General features: G+C 45.4%; 1 long non-coding RNA gene across 1 annotated transcript; it reads left to right on the forward strand.

The window, feature by feature from the left end:
• Positions 1-643: 643 nt before the first annotated feature.
• LOC126499446 (uncharacterized) lies at positions 644-5,440 on the forward strand. Its single transcript, XR_007591084.1, has 3 exons — positions 644-799; positions 1,215-1,401; positions 4,368-5,440. It is a non-coding gene; the product is annotated as an uncharacterized lncRNA (long non-coding RNA).
• The last annotated feature ends 16,201 nt before the right edge of the window (positions 5,441-21,641 follow it).

The following is a 21,641-nucleotide window of genomic DNA, read 5'->3' on the forward strand; positions in this document are numbered from 1 at the left end:
TTTTTTTTCTTATTGAAGAGCTTCTTTTTTATTAGTTTAGTTTTATTTTATGTTTGTGTTTTGGCTGCATTGTATGTCTGTGTGCGGGTGTCAGAATCCCTAGAACTGGAGTTACAGCTAGATGTAAGTCACCTTGTGGTGCTGGGAATTGAACCCAGGTCCTCTGGAAGAGCAACCAGTGCTCTTAACCACGAAACATCTCTCCATCCCTCTCAGGCAGCTTTCTTATAGAACCTAGGACTACTAGCCCAAGGATGGTATTACTCACAGTGATCTGTGTCTTTCTGTATTAATAATCAATTGATAAAATGTACTGCAGGCTTACCCATGATCCAATCTAGTGGGGAAATCTTCTCAAATGAAGTTCCATTTTCTAAAATGACTCTAGTTTGTGTCAGGTTGACATAGAACTGGCCCACACAGGCACGCACACACATGTAACATACATATAGACAAGTGAAAAGAAAGCCAAGGGGATGAAGGCTTCTAAAAGCAGGTGTTGCTATGTAGCTAAGCTTCTTGCTCTCTGGACTAGCAGCAGTCATGGCTTCTTTATCTAACAACAGTTAATGATTCTCCAGAATGCCAAGTAGACATGCAAGCTATTAGTGTCCATGGCTATTCCCCAGTCTCTAAAGGCGTTAGTACTCTGAGAGTCGGTGTGATGCCCTGGACGTGGCCTTTCCAGGAGGTTTACTTCTCAGAATGACCTTGGTGTTCTCGTTTCCTGGGGATGCCTTCAGAAATGCAGCCAAGGAAGCAGCATGGCGGGCAGTGTAGCTCTCCTGGCTGGAAGAAGGTATTTAAAAGAGGGCACACCTGTGCCCCTCTGTCGGCCTATCAGATTATTCAAATAATGGTTCCCAAGGTATTGGAATGTCCTCGGGAATTTCTTGCTGGGAGAAGGGAAAGACTGAAGCTTGGTACCAGCCAGAGAAGGAACATGTCTCCTAGGAAGAGGTTTTTACGAAGCTGTGACAGCTTACCAGATCATCTTGTAAGACTAACTGGGTCCTAGACATTGAAGGCTTAATGTACGATTGCTTACTTACATATATCTCTTGCCTTCCATTTGAAATCAAACCTCATGTCGGTACCGTGAAGATGGACAGGGGTGGGTACTGGAGGGGTGGGCACTGGATCTCTTTGTTTGCTCTTTCTGATGTGTGGCCACATTGATACATTTCCTTACTCACTGTTACCTATCTGTTCAGTTGGACTTTTAGGGACGAGTGGCTGGGCCTGGCTTTAACAGGCTCTGACCCTAATGACCCAGTGACAGCAATGCAGGAAGAAAAGCAACCTCTAAAGTTACCGTGTGTAAAACAGAAGCGGCAAGGACATCACACAGGAACCAACCAGCCCGGCAATGGCTCCTCTCATGCTTCTCCCCCACCATGGGTAAGGAGCCGCCTGGATGTCTCTCTAATCTAGTCACTCACTGTGTTTCATGTGTCCTGCTCTTACAACGGACTCATCAACTACCAATTAGGCTTGTAAAGATACAGCTTTTCTAAAGTTCATCTTGTATCTTGTCATTTTTCCTTTTTCAAGATGTATTATTTTATCTGTGTCTGTGTGTATATGTGTATATGTGTGTATGTGTGTACTCATAGATTCCAGAGAGATTTCAGATCATTTTAAGTGGAGTTACTGGTGTGTGTGTGTGTGTGTGTATGTCTGTGTGTGTGTGTGTGTGTATGTGTGTGTGTGTGTATGTGTGTGTGTGTGTGTATGTGTACACCCACAGATGTCAGAAAGAGAGATCAGATCCCTTTGTGTGGAGTTACAGGCCTGTGTGTGAGTTGCTTAGTGTTTGTGCTGGGATCTGAACACTGGTTCTCTGATAGAGTAGAAAGTGCCCCCATCCTGCCATAGAATGCTCAGGCTCCTGAGCATCTGAGCAATAGAAGGAAAACTTCACGATTGACCTTAACTTCTCTTCATTCTTCCTCCTTGCTGCTTTTCTCCCTGAAGGCAAGAACACATGTGCCAAGCGCAAAGGAACGGAGTGAGCCAGCAAGAAAAAACACAAGTCTCCCCTTGTGTGTGTGTGTGTGTGTGTGTGTGTGTTTGCCTTACAAAGAGATTATGTGGTCTCTCCCATTAGGGATTGATTCTGTTTCTTGACCCTCGACTCTGGGATGGCCTTAAGACTTGTTTCATTCATTAAGAATACTCGACATGGTATTGTGTCAATTCTGAGACTAGTCTTAGAGACATGGAGAATTTCTGCTGGCTCTTGGAACCTGTCACTGCTGTGTACACAGGGCCAGGATAACCTGCCAGAGAGGGACCTATTTGGAAGAGAGACTGCTTAGTACATCCAAGACTGTCTTAAGCCAACCTCCAGCTAGTTAATGCCCAGACATGCAAGAAAGCTATCTCTGTAATGTCTGCTGATTGCCAGTGCTTATATGAACCTTGCTGAGAAAAGGACAGTTCAGCTGACCCTGAATTCTTGAGCCAAAGCAATGCTGTTAAAACTTTGTGCCTGGTACATGTATGTGTGTGTATGTATATATCCATTAGTGTGCCAAGATGCATGGAGGAACCCATGCATGTGTGTGTGTGTGTGTGTGTGTGGAGGTAAAAGTTGATTTTGGGACGTCTTCCTCAATTGCTCTTGACCTTTTGTTTTCATTTTTAAGTTGTGTGTGTGTACACATGCTTGAGTGAATGCATGTGTGTGTGAGAACACCCAGGCCACGGTGCATGTGTGAAGAATAGAAGACAACTTTCAGGAGTGGGTTCTTCTACTGTGTATGGCCTGGGAGACAAACTCAGGCCATTGGTTTTGGCAGCGGGTTCTTTTACTGGCGGAGTCTCTTGCTCAACCTTATATTTTGAGATAGGGTCTTTCATTAACCTCTGAGCTCACCAATTCAGATACACTAGCTGGCCAGCCAGCTCTGTGGATCCCCTGCCTCCAACTGCTTTACAGATCACAGATGTGGGCGCCATACTTGGGCGTTAACTCAGGTCCTCAACTTGCAAGCCCTTTCCCTCTCTCAAACTCCTACTATTACGACTTTAAGTCATAAAGACTTGATAAAGTTTGTTACACAGCAATTGCTTATTGATACACACACCTCGCTATTTTGTGCATAATATGCAATCTTCATCTTAATTTTCAACTTTTGTTTTAAGTAACACTGCCTGAACCTGGGTGAGTTCCCTTGCCTGAGAGGCTCTTATAAGAATATTCATATTTTAAGTCCTGATGGCTTTTCTCTCAATAGGTTTTCCTTAACCCTCACATGCTGAGGTTAGCTGTCACTATAGATGACTTCTTGACCTTACTTTGTTCAAATGCATCTAAGTATTCTACGTCTTGGCCTTCAGTATATGTCCTAGTTCGACCTGAATCTCCCAACTTAATAAGAATACTATTAGTCAGCTTAGGAGGAATCCCCAACTTGAAGATCACTCTCATCTGCTTTTAGCAAGAATTCAGTTAAATTGGCTTAGCTATAATCATTCTGAACTCTTGGTAATCACCTAATACCCTCAGTCTGCTTCTCAGCTATAAATCTCCAGTCTTCCTTATTGTATTTGGAGCTGTGCCTGGTCTTTCGTGCCTGTTGCAAAACCCTGTACAGTAGCCTTTTCCTGATCATCTTTGGCAAGTGCTGGAATAAATCCCTTTCTTCCTTCTTCCTTCCTCTCTAGCCCCCTTTCTCCTCTTCCTTCCCTTTCTCCCCTCCCCTTTTTTAAATAAAAAAATTAGGTTTATTTATTTTACATGTATGAGGTTTTTGTTTGTTTTGTTTTGTTTTGCCTGAATGTATGGATGCATACTGCGTGCATGCCTAGAACCCACGGAGGTCAGCAGTCAGGGAATGCCAGGTCCCCTGGAACTAGAGATGGTTGTAAAGCAAATATTGGAACCAAACCCAGGTCCTCAGCCAAGAGGAACAAGTGCTTTTAACCACCAAGTCACCTCTCAGTCCCTCTTTTTCTCCTTCTTGACAGGGTATCAGGTAACCTTGGCTGGTTTCAAATTTGCCAGGTAGCTGAGACTGACCTTGAACTCAATGACCCTCCTGCCTCCAAATCTCATTGGTTGGGATTCCAGGTGTGAAGCACCTATTTAGGGGTTAGTTTGTTTCTCTTCAACACAGCCACATTCTCCTTTACTGCCCTGTCTTTGCTAGACACTTGTTCCATTGAAGTGTAATCACTAGTTCACTCAACTCACTTTATACTCTCCTGAGTGTTTGTTGAAGGTCGGCCTGGATTTTTTTTTTCTTAAGTAACATTGTCTGAACCTAGAAGAATATTTAGAAAATCACAAGGACACAATGTACCTTTGTCAGTGGGAGGGTGAATGGATGTATAAGTTACTCTGTTTCTCTGGGTTTCAGCTTTCCGGCAGAGAGAAGGTATGGAATGGAAGGATTCTGGAATGCGGATAAGTCTTGCTTTATAAGCCAGCTCTAACAAGTCACCGGCCCTGAATGTTTGCGATTCTTTCCTGATGAAGACCCTGCCTGTTGTCTCTGGAGTTAAAGGGAAGGAATGTCATGATTAATTAGCCATGTTTGCCATGGTCAGGAAATGGGAAATGACAGCCGACCTGCCAGAAATGGACCAATTCTAGGGCAAGATGATTGCTCTGCCTCCTGTGGCTATCAATCAATCTTGCTCAACCCAGCCATGTCTGCACTGCACATTGTGCCAGTGAAAGGCAGAAGCCAATGTGGAGCTGACTCGATGCCAACGTTAATGGTGCTTGCTGTGCTAGAGACCAGGTGTTTACTAATCGATTTTTCTTTTCCCCTGGGCATGCTCATGGAGCTGGACTGTATTTTTCCAGCCCCACACCACTGAGTTTGTGCCAGAGACCAGATTCCATGGATGCAATGCAAGCTGAAGTGATAGGAGTCCTTTCTGCTAGGTGCGGTAGAGCCTTCTTTGTGCAAAGCCAAATTATCTTCCTGACTTACTACCCTCTGCTCCCTCCTTCCCCTCCCCCTCTCTTCTCCCTCTTTGCTCCCTCCTTCTTCTCCTCTTCCTCCTTTTCTGGGTAGATGCATTGGGAGGTATAGGCTAATACTTGGCATCTATGGACACCAATAAAAATGACATCTGAGGAGATGGGGAGATGGCTCACTCAGTAGGGTGCTGACCTTGCAAAAAGAAGGAGTTCTAGCTCCAAAATCATGTTAAAAAAAAAAAAAGCCGGCCGTACTTGGTACATAAGTCACTCCAGGACTGGTGTAACCCTGGAGCTTGATGGTCAGAAATTTAGCTAACCAGGCAAGTTTCTGGCCAGTGAGTGATGTTGTCACTTAAAAAGTACTTTAAGGGGCTGGAGAGATGGCTCAGCGGTTAAGAGCATTGCCTGCTCTTCCAAAGGTCCTGAGTTCAATTCCCAGCAACCACATGGTGGCTCACAACCATCTGTAATGAGGTCTGGTACCCTCTTCTGGCCTGTAGGCATACAAGTAGAAAGAATATTGTATACATAATAAATAAATATAAAAAAAGTACTTTAAGGTTTTATTTTTATTTCTAATAATCTATATTTTGTCAGTGTGGGTTTGGGCATATGAGTACATGGTCCCTTCAGAAGCCCGAAGAGGGTGATGGATTCCCCTGGAACCAGAGTCACAGGAGGTTGTCAGATCCCTCCCTCTCGTGGGTGCTGGGAACTGAGCTCTGGTCATATGCAAGAGCAGTTATACTGTTCACCACAGAGACACCTCTCCAGTCCCTCGGTTGCTGCATGTGTATGTGTGGGTGCATGAGTCCCAGGGTGCAATGACCAGAGTACAGCCTTTGAGGGCCAGCTCTTGCCTTCTCCCTAAGAGGCAGAATCTCTTATTGCTTCTGCTGCTGTTCGAGCGCTCTGGGAGTTTCTAGACCCTCTTCCTGTCTCCTCTCTCCTCTTACCAGAGGAGTGCTGGGTTATAGATGCCTGCTGCCTCATCCAGCTTCTTACGTGTGATATGGGGGTTGGATGCTGATTGGCAGGCTTGTGTGGTAGTTTCTTTAACCACGGATCCATCTCCTAGGCCCCTGAGAGACCCATAACTTAAAAGAAAACAGCTGATGTCCTCCAGCCTTCCCCAGCGCACACACATGTGTGTGCACACACAACTACACCCAGCCACCCCCATGTGAAAAAATGACATTTTTTGATACATCACATGTTTTAGCCAACAGAGAGTAATGACTGTAGAAACCTGTTGGGTTTCTGTCTGCATTTATTGCTGTTCACTTCTAGCCTTTGGGTTCTTTTTCCACAGAAAATGACCCACCACAGGGCATCATAAAAAAAATCCCCAAATCCATTCTCTGCCTTTCATTCTTGATCTCAGTTACTTGGCAGTCCCTGCAGAAGAAAGAGTTCAAGAACGTATGTGTTCCCTCCTCCAACTTAACAGCCGTCCACAATTTTGATTGCCAAAGTTTTTGAGCTCCCGACAGATCCAGAAAATACAGACTTAAAATATTCACGCCTCTGCCTGCAGCAGTGTAGGGCATGAATATGCATATTCAGGCACACAGCTGCCACCGGCTGCTCCAGCGAGGCAGGTCCCAGGCCTCTTGGTGACACTGGGAGAAGCTGACCTTTCTGTGTCTGCTCTACACCCCTGGCCATTTCACGTTCTCAGTTACTAGTGTGAGTTCTCATTTGTCCCCAAGGACTTAGGGCTCCAAGAGCTGCTTACTGTTCATGCAGCGACGTGTTTTTCTCCCTACGGTCTCATCAAAATGTTTCTATCCCAGATGTCGCTCACTGACAGAGTGTCTGTTTGGTATTCGTGAACCCGTGTGTGTATTCCATCTTCAGTACCCTATAACCTCAGCATTTGGGAGCTGGAGGCAAGAGGAGCAAGGTTCAAAGTCATCTTCAGCTACTTGGTGAATTGGGCCAGCCTGAAATACATGGGACCCTGTCTCAGACACAATTTCCCCATTCGGAGGCTTTGCTTTCCAGCTACTCTTCCTTTTAGTGTGCGGATCTGATGAGTCTTGTGCACCGGTGGCTTCACCGCAGTCCCTAGAAAAGGAAGTGGGTGGCTCTCCTTTGCTGCCTTGTCATGAGTGGCCACCTCTCAAACAGCCTTGCCTAACTGGGCAGCGTCTCAAACAGTGTTGCCTAATTGTGAGGTTTGGGACTGGTAAGGAGAAAAAGAACAGCTCTGCAGCATAGTGTGCAGAGGGGGCTGTGGATATCACCCTGCTCTGACCCGCCAGATCCCAGCGCTGGTCCTCTGTAGATGGTGTTGATAGAGAGAGCAACAGAAACAAACAGTGGGAGGCGGGGTGCGGGAGGCCGGGTGCTAACGCTGAGTGGGTACCTGCAGAACTGCCAGAGGAGGGAAGGTCAGTGGGGTGGTGTAGCTTTCTGATAACAGAACAGGAAGCAAGTTGATTGTGTTGGCACCAGCCTGTACCCCCACCATTTGGGAGGTACAGGGAACAGGAGTTTAAGGTTGTGCTTGAGTACAAAGCAAGGTCAAAGCCAACATGGCTTATAAAAGACCCTGACTCAAAAAAAAAAATAAAATAAAATAAAAAGTTTTGTTGTTGTTGTTGTTGTTGTTTTTTAATTTAAAAAGTCCCTCAAAGGTTTAGTGAACATTGTCAATACAGAGCAGAAAGAACAGAAAGAGCCCCAGAGAGTGGGGAGGTGTGTTGCAAAAAGAAGTCTTTTGGACTTGACATTGGCCCTTACACTATTGAATTCCCTGTAGCTGTGGTTACCCGCACAGCCTCACAGAAGACTGGGCCTGTCGGCACTTTACCGTGGAAACGGCCCAGGAGGCACCACCGCTCCGGGGGAATACTGAAGTCTAATGGTGGCCCGGGGGAAGGGGTGTCACTTACTTGCACCGTAGTCATTCATGGGTAGCCCTTTATCTAGTAAATAACCTCACCCCAAAAAGGCATGAAAATAAGAGGAGGGTATGAGAGGGATTTGAACAAGAGGAGGCTGGGGGAAATAAGAGAGTATAATGGATGGCAATGATGAAAATCCATTATATATATAAAACTGCCAAAGAATGAATAAAAACGGGGGCAGAGGGATGGCTTGGCAGTTAAAAGCACTGGCTGCTCTTGCTGAGGAGGACCTGGGTGCAGTTCCTAGCACCACACATTTACGGTGCACAGACATACATGCAGGCAAAAACATCCAGGCACACAAAATAAAAACAAATTTAAAAATGAAAATGGGACAGAAGGAGCTAGGCAAAGATAAAGGTTTTATAATGAAAAAACGGTCCGTAAGAGATCGAGACATGCCACAGGGTTTTGTGTTCATTTTTGCAGATGTCACTGAATTTGCAAACATGAATTTGACACACATTGCCACCGTCAGTCCCCATGCTTGCATTGACTGAGGGCTCACCATATATTAGTGGTTCATTTATTGCCCACTTCAACACAAAACATACTATGCCACACATATCCACAAGGAAACTATAGTTAAAAAGTAACTTTATAGGAGGTTACAGAGTTAGCAAAGTGACAGAGATAAGAGCCTTGTTCTGAATCGCCACACCTGACTGTTGCACTCCAGGAAGGTGAGGTGGGTGTCAAGCAGCTCTTGTAGGGCCTGGTCTGTCCCACTGTTACCAAGGGCAGAGCAGAGAATTTGGAGAACACCTGCTGAAGTCTCCAGAATCTTCTGTGAGTGGAAAAAAATTGAAAGGACATGGCTGCTCCTAGGTATCGTGGACAAGAAGCTTTATTATCAATACATGGGAAAGCATAGCCAGAGGCAGGGACATCTGGGAGAGTGAACATGACCACACTGAGCTGGAGTGTGTGAGGAGAGGGGGGAGGTGAGAGGGGAGAGCCGAACCAAGAGGGGCAGTTTTGGCCAAGAGACAGAAAGACCAGTAACCGAAATGTCTGGATTATATAGGGCAGGGCAGCGTAGCCACTGGGCTGGAGAGTTCAGGGTAGAGGGTGAGGGTGGAGTATGCCAGCCATACCCTTTAACATGTAGGGACTGAGGGATGCTGAGAAAACCTGGTGGTCAGGTCCACTTTGATTTGTTACATAGGCACTTCAGCCATTTGCCCCAGGATCTGAGACTTAACTTTCCACCTTGGGAAGAAGAATCACACTAAGCAGATACCCTGGGATGCCCAGCTATGAATAGAAATCGAGTTGGTTTATTAAGATAATGAAAGCATTTCTGAGGATTGGAGTGAGCTAATGACCCGGGGAAAGGCCCCAAATCACTAGGCCAAAGAGGCTCGTGACCTTTCATAGGTCCTTTATGTTGAGCTTGCTCCTCCTCTCCACCCACCCCCAAGCCCATAGCCCAGGTAGGAAAGGATTTCCAGTCTATTTTATCAGATGGCTTCTTAATTTGTGAATGTTGATGTCCATCTCTCTGGTTTTCCCATCTCATGGGACACCACTTTCTTTATGAAATATTAGAGGAAAGCCAAAAGGGTGGAGTTGGCAGTGGCAATCTGTGCTGTTGGGCTGTGGTCCCACCAGCCACCAGCATCTATCTCTGACTAGCCGTATTCCCTTTGGGGAGGTCTTCACTAGTGTCCTTTGGCTAATCCGAGAGAGCAGGCTGCCAGCTCTAATACGATACAGCCTCATCAGTGTAAGAGAGTGGAAAACATCGAAGCGAATGCCCTTGAGAGTAGCCTCCAGGGCCATCATATACCTGTCAGGCAGGCAGAAACTCTCGATGGAAGCTCTCCAGCCTTCGATGGCCCCAGAGGATGTGCTGGGCTGCCCTTCAGAGAGCCAAGGTGATGACAACAGGCGCGCATAGGCAGACATCAGAAGTAGAAAAACGTATCCTGACAATGGACTGCTTTCCAGTCACCACATGCCCTTGGCCAAGTGGCGGGAACTTGTCCACTGCAGACAGCACCGCACTTCTGGAGAAGTCAGGCATGGGGTGCGGGCGCAAGGAAAGCAGCTTTGCAATCAGATCTTTCAAAGTCCATTTAGTTCCCACTCCAAAGTCTCGGGCTGGAACTGACAGCAACTTCCTCCCCGGTTTTTGAAAGGGTCAGATAATAGTGCAGAGGCATTAAGCCCTTTTGAGACCAAGGCTCAGCTTCAGGGAGACTCTTGAGAGAGAAGTCTGCAAGGAGACTTGACTCCATTGTAGCCCCTTTCTTCCCAGAACTGTGAATAGTTAGCAACACAATACCTACCAGTGGTACCTGGAGTTTAAGTTTAGTGATCTGGAGAGGAGAAACATTTAAGAGGCCAAGCGAAAAATAATCCCTGTCCACCTTCTCTCTGTTCGAAGAACCGGGGCTAAGGATAACAAACTCTGCTGGGTAGGTGCCAGCCAATTAGTCCGAAGTCTGTAAACCTCTGAAGTCTTATCAGGGCTTTACTGTGCGGAGAGAGTGGGCAGCCCATTTGGGTGACTTTGCATGTGAAACTAATTGCCCTAGAAATGCTGGGAATTTGATCTTCCATCAAATCTGCCAGCCCTTCAGATCCCTTGACGATCTTTGCTGATTTGCATCTCAAGGTTAAAACAGGCTGTTGCTTTCTGGATGCTAATCAGTTATGAAAATTTTTCATCTTCTCTGGAAAACACGGACAGACACAGATGCCCATAGACAGACACAGGCACACAGACACATACAGACAGACACACGCAGATACACACTCACACATTGACACGCACACAGACAGGCACACAGACACGCACACACAGACAAGACACAGAAACACACACAGACATATGCATGCACACATAGACACAGACACAGGCATACAGACACACAGGCACACACTCACACATTGACACACACACAGACACACACGCAGACAAGACACAGAAACACACACAGATACACACATACACACATAGACAGACACAGGCATACAGACACACACTCACACATTGACATGCACACAGACACACACAGTCATACACAGACAGACACACACAGACACACAGACAAAGGCTGACAGACACAGGCACACACACACACACACACACACACACACACACACACCTTCTTCTGCAATGGATTTCTTTGAAGACCTGAGTGTGGGAAGTTGGATTTGCTGGAAGTGCACTATGCTTACCGGTTGCTTTTCTTCATTTTTAGGGCTCCATGGGAGCCTGGAATATCCTCTATTTCTGAGTTCCCTCTACCAAATGCAGGCAGGATTTTGTCATAGCTCTCCCTGGGAGGGGAGTGGTAATGTTTCATCATGATAAAATACTAATTTCAAACTGGGCCTAAAACTCAATGGGGGGCAATTTTACACTGTATATGCAAGGCCCCCATGTTCCAGCCCCACACTGCAAAACAAATAAGTACAAAAGAATGTCACACTCCTCAAGAGTCCCTCAGAATGCTCTCGGTTTTAGCAGCTCATAGATTTGAAATAAACTTTACAAACATACTTTCAAAGCTGATGGGGGTGGTTGAGAGTCTTATAAGTATATAGAAGGACACTATCCTTATGGACTATTTTAAAGACACCTGATTATTTTGTTGTTAGGGCTAAGGACAAATGTCCTATCTCTGAGTTATATCCCTAGCCAAATACAGAATCCTTTGCAATGATACTGTCTTTCTAGGAGACAGTGTCTTGCTATGTAGCCCAGGCTCTCTCTTCAAACTTGCCACCATCCTGCTGCCGTCAATGCTGTACCTTGTCCTCACCCCCTCTTCAGCATTTATCCACTCTATTCTTTTCCTTTTTCCTCCTTAAGAGCAGGGTCTAATGTAGCCCAGGCTGGCCTCAGCTTGCTACGCAGTCAAGGATGACTCTGAGTAGCTGATCTTCCTTCTTCTATCTCCCAAGTGCAAGGGGAAGTGTCGGTTCTTTTCAAGTTCTTAGTCTCATAAATACACAGTTTTAAAAAACAGAACCAGAAGGGAGTCTGAGGACAATCAGAGACTGAGAGAAAAGTGTAAAGGAATATCAGCAGCTGCTGGAAGAAGGGGAGAGGGAAGAGACACAGAGGAAGTTATGCCTTTTGGAGTTAGGGTCTGAGAAAGTTGACATGCTCAGCCATGGAGGTCTGCCTGAAGCTGTGTGGTAGATGGAGAAGGGGCTTTAGGCAAAGACTGACAGAGGCCAAAGTGCCAGGGAAGCTTGCTTTGACTGTTAACCAGTGCATGAAAGAGAAACGTGCTTAGTGCAGGGCTGCAGATCTGAGTTAAGAGGGCACCTTATTCCAGGCTCTCGTGTTCTGGGGCAGGGACTCATTGCGCCAAGGAGAGGTGGTTAGAAACAGAAATATGCTTTATTAAGAAAGGGAAACCCTCCCGGAATCAAAGTGGGCTAATGAGTAGAGAGAAAAGGCCTAGAGAGCGTTGGGCCATGAGGTGGAGAGCACAGGAAGTTCCTATTGCATTGCCTCTTCTGTTTGTACAACAAGGGCTCTTCTCAGGCATGCTCAGTCCTTTGGATGAAGCCCAGATAAAGAAGGGCATCCAGTGTTTCTCTATAGCCGTCCTGAGCACACTGCATTTCTTCATGAGACCCCAGGTTGGGGAAGGCTTTATCTTTCTCTGCGAACTTTCCTCTTTAGATGTTCTTCTTGATGTCTCAGCCTCTAGTCCCTTCTCTCCTGCCACACAAATGTTGAGATTACAGGAATGTGTTAACACACCCATCTTCAATATAACGAGTTTCTTTTATGATCTGATTGGGGTTTTGTGTGTTTGCACTACTGAGACTAGAGCCCACGAACTTGCACATGCAAAACAAGTGGCCTCACTTTCCTGAATGCTGGGATTCTAGATCAGAACCACTCCCTCACTTAAATCAGAGTTCCATGGTTAATATTTGGGGCCAGGTTGCCTTGGGCTGACTCTGCCTTGCAGGGTCTCTGGTCTTCATTTGCTAGAAACAAGTTAATTTTCAATAGTGAAAACCTGTCCGGGTTTTGTCACGTGTCCCTTGGGGGTAAGGATGACATTTTAGCGAGTAAAAATAGAGGATGCTTAATTAAATTTGAATCTCAGAGAAAAACAAAATTACTATTAAGTATAAATTAAACTGAATGTACTCTACAGACTGAGAGAACCTACTGGGATAGTGTGTGTAAAGTTTCCCCATAGTTAAGAAACTTCTAGACAAAGGTTTTCATGCACGCATGATCTCACGGTGTCAGCGACTACATGGTCGCAGTTCTGCCTGGTTTTCTTTCTTCCGCACTCCTGACTTTTCAATTCCAGTCCTCACGGTGAGTCCACCCCACTGTCAGTCCTCACGATCCTCACCACTGAGCATTACGGCTTTAGGTGCAAGAGGATGTAGAACCACTTGAAATATAAGACGCTAACGCGAGAAGGAGCTGCAAACCGAAACCAGGCAAGACAGCGTAGGATGGTGCCTACGCAAGCTGTGTTCTTCCATCAGTGATGAAGGACTGAGTCAGATAAAGATCGGAGGTAACTCCGTGTTCCTCCAAGACCTCCATGAACCCCTTGGAAGTCAGACCCCGGAAATCACCATGAGGTTGTCATCTTGCCAGTTGATCATCAGATATTTCTGGGCAGTGGCTGTGGTGGCCCAGGGGCTGGCGTTGTAAGAAGAAAGGACCCAGTTCTGTGTCAATGATTAGCACGTTGGGCCTCCATGAAGAGATGCTCGTAGATAGCAGGTAGCGTATATCCAGGGGCTATTAAGGAACAGGTGAGAATCAAGTGACCCTGGGCAGAGTGGCAGGCTGGAAGCCTTTGTAGATAGTGTAGGAGGATGGAAGGAAGGTTGGGTTTGGGTCGGGGCTGGGCTGGTTGCAGCCACTGAGTGCTGGTGGAAGATTATAATTGGGTGTTCAAAGCAGGGTGGCAGGGCTGGTTTCTTCTTCAACAGTCCTTAGATATTCACTGTTCAGAGGAGAAGCGGAGTGTACTTGGGAAAAGGACAAGAAGGAAGCTTGCTTTCTGTGTCCTTATTTTCTTCCTTATTGTTCCCAACGCATTATTACATTCCACTCTGCAAACAAGCTAATGGGACTGAAACAGGGACTCAGGTTGCCTTTGCCAAGAAGTTCTGACAGTTTACTTGGTCTCTCAGGTGTCTGATGGGCGACCGAAAGCTGGGCCTCTCTGTCTCTGTTTCCCACGTGTGTCATTGACCGGCTTGAACTTCGGGTCAGAGTCCTGCTTGACTCTTCACTAGCGTGTATTTAATCTACACGCGGTAGTCCCCCACCCCGATTCCAGCCTAAGGCTGTTACCACATTCAACACATTATCAATCCCCAGTGTTGAAGCCGTCTTCCTGATTACTGGATGGTGCCTAGAAACTACCACTCATTGGCCTTAATCCCAAAGCCTTACAGACTTCTTGTTGGTCTCGGTTGTCCTTTCTCTGTGTCATTCTTTCCTGCAGTTATCTTACGTTCCAGGAACAACAGGCCGCATTAGTAAACGTCTTGTGACAGAGGAAACCGGCTCCAGGCAGCAGCTACTGGCTTATTGCAGAGGAGACTGGAGACTCAGCAGAACGTCCTGAGATAAGGATGAACCAGTCCAAAGGAATGAACCAGCCCACGCCGTTTGAGAGACATGGCTTTGGCTTTGCGTACTTTCCGGACCACAAGGCTGTTCCTCTCCACCGAGGCCTAGACTTCTTATCAGCACACTGCTGACTGCAGAAGGGAACGCTATGTCCTCGTGCTCTTCCCCAGGGTGACTACACTGAATACAATCCCTTCTTGCCTAGCCGCTGTGGCTGTCCATCATTTGGTCAGTTGAGTTGCAATGAGTCACTGAGCCTGGTCCAGCGCTGAACCCACAGAATCAGGCCTCTGGCCTAGAGATCCAATAGCAAGACTCATACCTTAAAGACGACATGACAGGGCCTCGTGTGTTGGTGCATGCCCCAAATCTCAGCCCTGTGGAGACTGATGCAGGAGAAGCCTGGGATCCATAGAGGGATCCTATGCCAATTGTTTTTTTTAACAATAGAACATTAACATCTGCATGTACTGGGTTTGTTATGTGGAATGACATTTATTCCCCCACAACCTCTGAAGCTTTTTATTTTATATTTCTTTTATTTCCCTATGTCACCCTCTCCAAGACAGTTCCTCCATTTTCTGTGTTCGCCATTTTGTTTGGGTGTGCTTTATGGATTATTGTTCTTATTGCTTATTCAGCTATGTTCCCCCTCGAATTTTTTACATTTGTCTTTTTTAAAAATTATTATTTTTTGGACAGGGTCTCATGTATCCCAGGTTGGCTTCCACCACACTGTGTAATCAAGGATAACTTGATTCAATTTATCTGTTACCTTCCTTCCTTTTTCTCTTTCTCTCTCTTTTTTGTTTGCTCTTTCTCTTCTTCTTCTTCTTCTTCTTCTTCTTCTTCTTCTTCTTCTTCTTCTTCTTCTTCTTCTTCTTCTGTTTTTTTGAGATAGGGTTTCTCTGTAGCTTTGGGGACTGTCCTGGAACTAGCTCTTGTAGACCAGGTTGGCCTCGAACTCAGAGATCCTCCTGCCTCTGCCTTTTGAGTGCTGGGATTAAAGGCGTGCGCCACCACTGCCCAGCTTCTTTCCTTCCTTCCTTCCTTCCTTCCTTCCTTCCTTCCTTCCTTCCTTCCTTCCTTCCTTCCTTCCTTCCTTCCTTCCTCTCTTTCTTTTCTCTTTCTATTCTTTCCTTTCTCCTTCCCTCTTCTTCCTTCCCCCATTCCCTTCCCTTCTTCCCTTCCTCCCTCCCTCTCTCCCTCCCCCCTCTTTTTCTTTCAACAGTATGGCCTGCAATTTTCTATCCTCCTGCTTCCTGGGTGCTGGGATTGAAGGCAAATGGCACCATATAAGGAATGTTAGGTTCATCGATTGACATTACCTCTAAGGGCTTACAAGGTAATACTATACATTGAAAATTTTATTACAAAACAGGATGGTATAATAAAAAGCAAATAAAACCAAAGCAAACATTATAAACTAAATTAAAGGGGAAGTTATAAGTCATGTGAAAATATTTGTTAATGTTTACCTGAAACATACTCAGGAGACAAACTTGTAAAATCAGAGGAAGAAAGTAAGGGCTTCACACCCATGGAATCATGTGACCGTGCGTGGTCTTCTTTACTCATTGTAATTATTTTGAGACTCATTCATGCTGTGTATATTGGTAGTGGTTGCTTTTTGTTATTAAACAGTAGTCTATTAGGTGGGTTTCCAGTTCATCTCTCTGTGAGGGCAAATAGGATTAGTTCTAGTGTTGAGATGTTCCAGGGAAAGCTAGTGTGAACACTGTATATACATCCTTGTGTGAATGTAAGTGTTCATCGTAGGGGATTGTGTGTATGGACTTGAGAAGAAGGGAGAAATTATTGTATGAAAGGTGTACACTTGACTTTTTTTTTTTTTTACCAAGTTGGCAAATCATTCTTGAAGAGGGTCTACCGTTTTGCATGTTCACTACAAGGCACACATATTTCAGGTGATACACATTCACCAGGGCTTAGTATCACCAACCTGGAATCTGGCTGCTCTGGGGGTCTGGTGACCTGATGTACTCCTCTGTAGTTAGTGACTCTGCAGCACGTCTTCGTGTGCTAATTTGCTGGTTTTTTTTTTTAAAATGAAATGAGTTCATTTTAAAAAATATATTTTGCGTGTGGTTTGTAAGTGTCTAAGGGTGCGTGTGTGACAGAAGTCAGAGTCAGATGTCTTCCTCAATTGCCTATCTATCTTTAAATCTATCTATCTATCTATCTATCTATCTATCTATCTATCTATCTATCTATCCATCCATCCATCCATCCATCCATCCATCCATCTATCTATCTATCTATCTATCTATCTATCTATCTATCTATCCATCCATTATTGTTCAGATGTTTTCCCTTCTTAGGGCCCCCAGCACTAGGATCACAGGTTTGTAGCACTATGACTGACTTTATGTGGATGCTGGAGTCCTGTTTCTGTGGTATGCACATGCACTTTACCGATGGAGTCAGCTCCCCAGCCTCTATTTTGCTTATTTTATTATTAGGCTCTTAGTTTTCTTATGATAGAGAATAAATTTCGTACTACTCTCTCTGCTTATGTATTTACGTATTTACAAACAGGCTTCCATTTCTTGAGTGCTGGGATCGCAGTGTATACAACCTCACCTGGTTTGATTTATAGTTTTTCCACACTGTTTTGGGGAGAGATAATCCTCTCCCCGCTGATCTGCCTCGGTGGCTTCATTTTAAGTTAGTGAATATGTATGTGGATCTGGCTTTGGTGTCTCCTGCTTTGTTTCATTATTGATGAGGGTGTCTTTCGATAGCACAGTATCTTGTTATGATAGCTTTATAACCGCCGAATTCAGGCAGTGTCAATTACCTTGAATTGTTCGTTAAAACATAGTTTTTTTTTTTGTTTTTTGTTTTTGTAGTGCTATGGACCCAGGACCTTGTGCATGGTGGGCAAGTGCTTTACCCCTAAGCCACATCTCCAACCTTGGTTCTGTTTTCTCCAGCAATGTTATGCATTCTTTACAGTTCTATATACGGTGTAACATGAACACGTCAATTTCTATAAAGGAACCTGGATTTTCTGAGGACTTACGCTGATTTTACAGAGGACTTTGAAAGAGAAACAGTATCTTCTAGCTTTTTTGTTTTGAGAAAGGATCTCACTATATAGATGAGACTGGCCATGAACTTCTCAACAATCTTCCTGCCTCAGCCTTCCAAGTGCTAGGACTATAGACGTATGCCCTTGTTGCTAGTGAACGCTGATTTCTTCGCGTTAAAAGATCATTTCATTTTGATCGGGTCTTTATACAACATTTCTGACTAAATGTATCACGTTGGCAGGGGATGCCATTCAGGAATCGCTTGGCGGCCAGTCACCTGGGACCACCTCTGACCTCAGCAACATAGTATTGAAAGCAGGTACTCCTTAGCTCCATCCAGACAGGATTTATTTGTGCTAAATTAACTCATATTTTTGCATAGAGCAAAAACCAGAGATGTTTGTCGTCTCTGGGGAGTTGAAGATATCTCAGGACTGACAGGCCACTGGAAATCACAAATACGTGTGACAAACCTCTCACTCCTAGGTGTCTGTCTTCACTTTCCAACTTGTTCGGGACGGGGTTTCTTAGTTGCTTACAACTGCTTTCAGTAGGCTAGTGGCTCCGAGCTTCTGGTGATCCTCCTGTCTCTGCCTCCCCCATCTTTCTGTCTCAACAGCACCGAGATTACATACCCATGCAACTATGCCCTGATTCATATGGGTTTTGGAGATTTGAACTCAGGTCATACACATGCAATCATGCTCTGATTCATGTGGGTTCTGGGGATTTGAACTCAGGTCCTCATGCTAACATGAAAAGTGTCTAATTCACTGAGTCATCTCCCTAGCTCTCTGCACTTAAAAAAATAACGGCACAGCTTAATAAATAAGTATGGCTTTCCTGCAGTGGAGGGAACCCTGCCACTGTGACCAGGTGCTTGAGTTGACTGGCAAGCATCCTAATGCTGACTTGAGAAAGGCAGGGTAGGATGCACTGGATCACAGTGAAAGAGATACAGGTTGGGGACTTGGGAAAAGGTCAGCATCAGCCACGTGGATTAAGAAGACATCCTCATGTAGGTACCTGTGTAAGACGGAACGGCAGATGAAGTTTTCCAAGAGGAAATCAGCAGAGATACTTACAGCTGGACTTGAGGAGCACTCTCATTTGGGAGACTGAAGGAAAATGGTGGCGAGCCAATCAACAGAAGAGACGGAAAAGAGTCAGTGATGAGAAAAGCAGCCCTGGTATAACGGCACCCTCTCCAGGTTCTGCCTGTCTGTGCACACTCTGCCTTCAGCTTGGCACATAGTTGGTGTTCAATAAACGTTTATTGGATAACTAAATGAAGGATATGATTAATATTGATAATAAAATTGAGAGGATCTAGAATTGCTTAGGAGCAAGCCTCGAGGTACACTCCTGGGGGACCATCTAGATAAAGTTAACATCTGAGTATGCTTTTTGAGGAATTATCTACATTGGATAAATTGAGGTAGGAAGATAAGACCTTCCACACTTGATTGTAGCTGGAGACTGCACTTTTGTTTTCCAGCCGCCCAGACCCGAATAATCACACAGAAACTATATAAATTACAACACGGTTTGGCCAATGGCTCAGGCATATTCCTAGCTAGTTCTAATATCTTAAATTAATCCATTTCTATTAATCTGGGTATCGCCACAAGACTGTGGTTTACCAGTAAAGTTCTGGCATCTTTCTCCTTCTGCACCGACAAGGCGTCTGCCTGACTCCGCCTTCTTTCTCCCTGAATTCAGTTTAGTTTTCCCACCTAGCTGTAATCTGCCCTGCCATAGGCCAAAGTTGCTTCTTTATTAACTAATGGTTTTAATAAAACCTATTCACAGCATACAGAGAGGACTCCCACATCACTTGATGGGCTGTATCCCCCTGGAACTGGGAGTCAGAATAAACCCTTTCTTCTGCGCCTTGCCACACTAAGTCAGGTGTTTGGTCACAGCAATGAGTACAATGGCTGCCTGCAGATTTTTGTCTTTCTTTTCAGAAGCTTATGATAAATAGTTTCCAATGTTGACGTGAACTTGGAATGAATGAGGGAAGGTTTCTCTGAGAAAAGGGTTTTAAAGTTTGGGCAAATGAAATTACTGCTGACCTCACGGAATGAAAATGAGGACATGACCAGTCCTAGGAACAGTTGGAGAGAAGCTTTTTATTGTAGAGACGAGGGAGGGAACACCAGAGGCACCTGGGAGAGTCCAGACTGAATGTGGCTAGCAGAATGAACCAGACCATGAGAGGAGGTGGGGGGGGGGAGAGAGCAAAAGGGGAAGAGAAGAGAGGGCAAAGAGGCCAAGAGCAAGTCAGTGAGGAATCAAGAGAGCATGTAGCCAAAATGACTGAATAATATAAGAATCAGAAGCCAGGGGAAGGGAAGTGGTGCCCAGTCACTGGGCTGGAGAGGTTTAAGGTAGAGGGTGGGGTGAGAAGTTCTGGGAGGAGCCACAGGTACTGAGTGAGACCCTTGGTTTCTTTGGAATCTGACATTCCAGCCTTTTGTTGACAAAGTTTTAACTCCTCACCGTGACAAAGATGGTGGGAACCTCTAAAACACAAAATAAAAAACTCAATCTAGGGCTTGCATTCCACAACACAGCCTTAAGCTTTGTTAAGTACTTGGCGTGGCTCCTAGCGCAGAGTAAAACACTCATTCATGAAACTGATATTTACGAGTGTTTAGCAAGGGCCCGAGGGAGGGCTTAATGGCTGTGGGTACAAGAGTGAGCGAGACAGACAGGGTTTGTGGTTTCGTAGACCTGACATTCGCCCTGGGGTGGGGACAGGTAAATAAAGACATCCGAGGGATAGGTGCTACAGAAACCAAGGGACGGGGTGATTCGATCGTGAAGGCATGGCTACGATTGGTGGCTGGACAGGCAGGGCCTGAGCTACCAGGAGAGCTGACACGGACCTGACCGTTGCCATGTTTATTCTAATTTTGACAACAAGTTTTGATATGTGTGTATATGGTAGGGAAGGCACACATGTGGCGGTCAGAGGACAATTTTGAGGACTCGGTTTTCTCCTTTAACCTTTACGGGATTCCAGGGATTAAACCCCGGTGGTCAGACTTGTGCAGCAAGCCCCTCTGCCCACCGAGCCGGCTCACCAGTCCATTGTGATTTGAAACTCGTTCCTTTCTGCTTCATCTGCCCTCTACACCAGCTCATCACGACATTTCATATTCCTGTCCAAAACCCTTCCACATCTCTCGGAGGGACTTTGCAAGTCAGATCTCTATGCAGACAAAGTGTGGCTCCTACATTCAAAACTGTGGCGTGCACGCTGCTGGTGTGGGGAGCTGGTGAAAAGGTGTCCTTGCCCCGAGGCAAAGGCATTTATACCTTCTAGGGAGTTACGTGATTAGAGAACCAGGCACAGAGGAAAGGGGTGGTAGAAGGCTAATCGGAACTTAATCTATTAGAAGAGGCAAGGCCTTTGTAAGGTGAATTAATGATATTTATCGTGGCATCGGCTGAGTAGCTAGCAAGAGCTTGCTGACAATGAGGCCAAGGTTGAAATGAATTACCTGACGGACCAGAGAGTTTCATGGGAAACTGCGCTCCTTGTTAACCATCTATGAGACTTAAGCAAACATAGAGCTGCTTGGGCCTTAGTTCCTTAGTCTAAGATGGGCTGGCCTCCCACCTTCCCTCCCCACAGTGCTGCCAGGAGCCAATGGGAAGGGCTAATAAAGTGCTTTATAAAATCATGCTCCATAAATATGATCTAGTGTTACTTGATGAGAGTGTTTTAATGGTTAACTTATTTCTCATTTGCTGTGTATCAGCTGACTCTGTCTTGTGTGGAGATTTAACCACGTTGCCCGTGATAGTTTATAAATACTTTGTGGTCTTCCAGTGATTCAGTATATCGATCCCTAGTCAGGAAGATTATTTCTGTAGCATGAATACACTCTATACTATGTGTGTATGTGTGCAAGCGTATGGTCACGTATGTGTGCATGAGAAGGTCAGAGGAGAGGATAACCCTGGGTTCTGTTCCTCAGGAACTGTCTACATTTTTTTAAAAAATATTTTTGGTTTTTTTGAGACAGGGTTTCTCAGTAGCTATAGAGCCAGTCCTGGAACTCACTCTGTAGACCAGGCCGGCCTTGAACTCATAGAGATCCACCTGCCTCTGCTGGGATTCGTGG

This window comes from Alexandromys fortis, unplaced genomic scaffold (genome assembly GCF_014885135.2).
Source record: "Alexandromys fortis isolate MF-2015 unplaced genomic scaffold, M_Fortis_MF-2015_v1.1 scaffold_11, whole genome shotgun sequence".
In the NCBI taxonomy this organism is placed as follows: domain Eukaryota; kingdom Metazoa; phylum Chordata; class Mammalia; order Rodentia; family Cricetidae; genus Alexandromys; species Alexandromys fortis.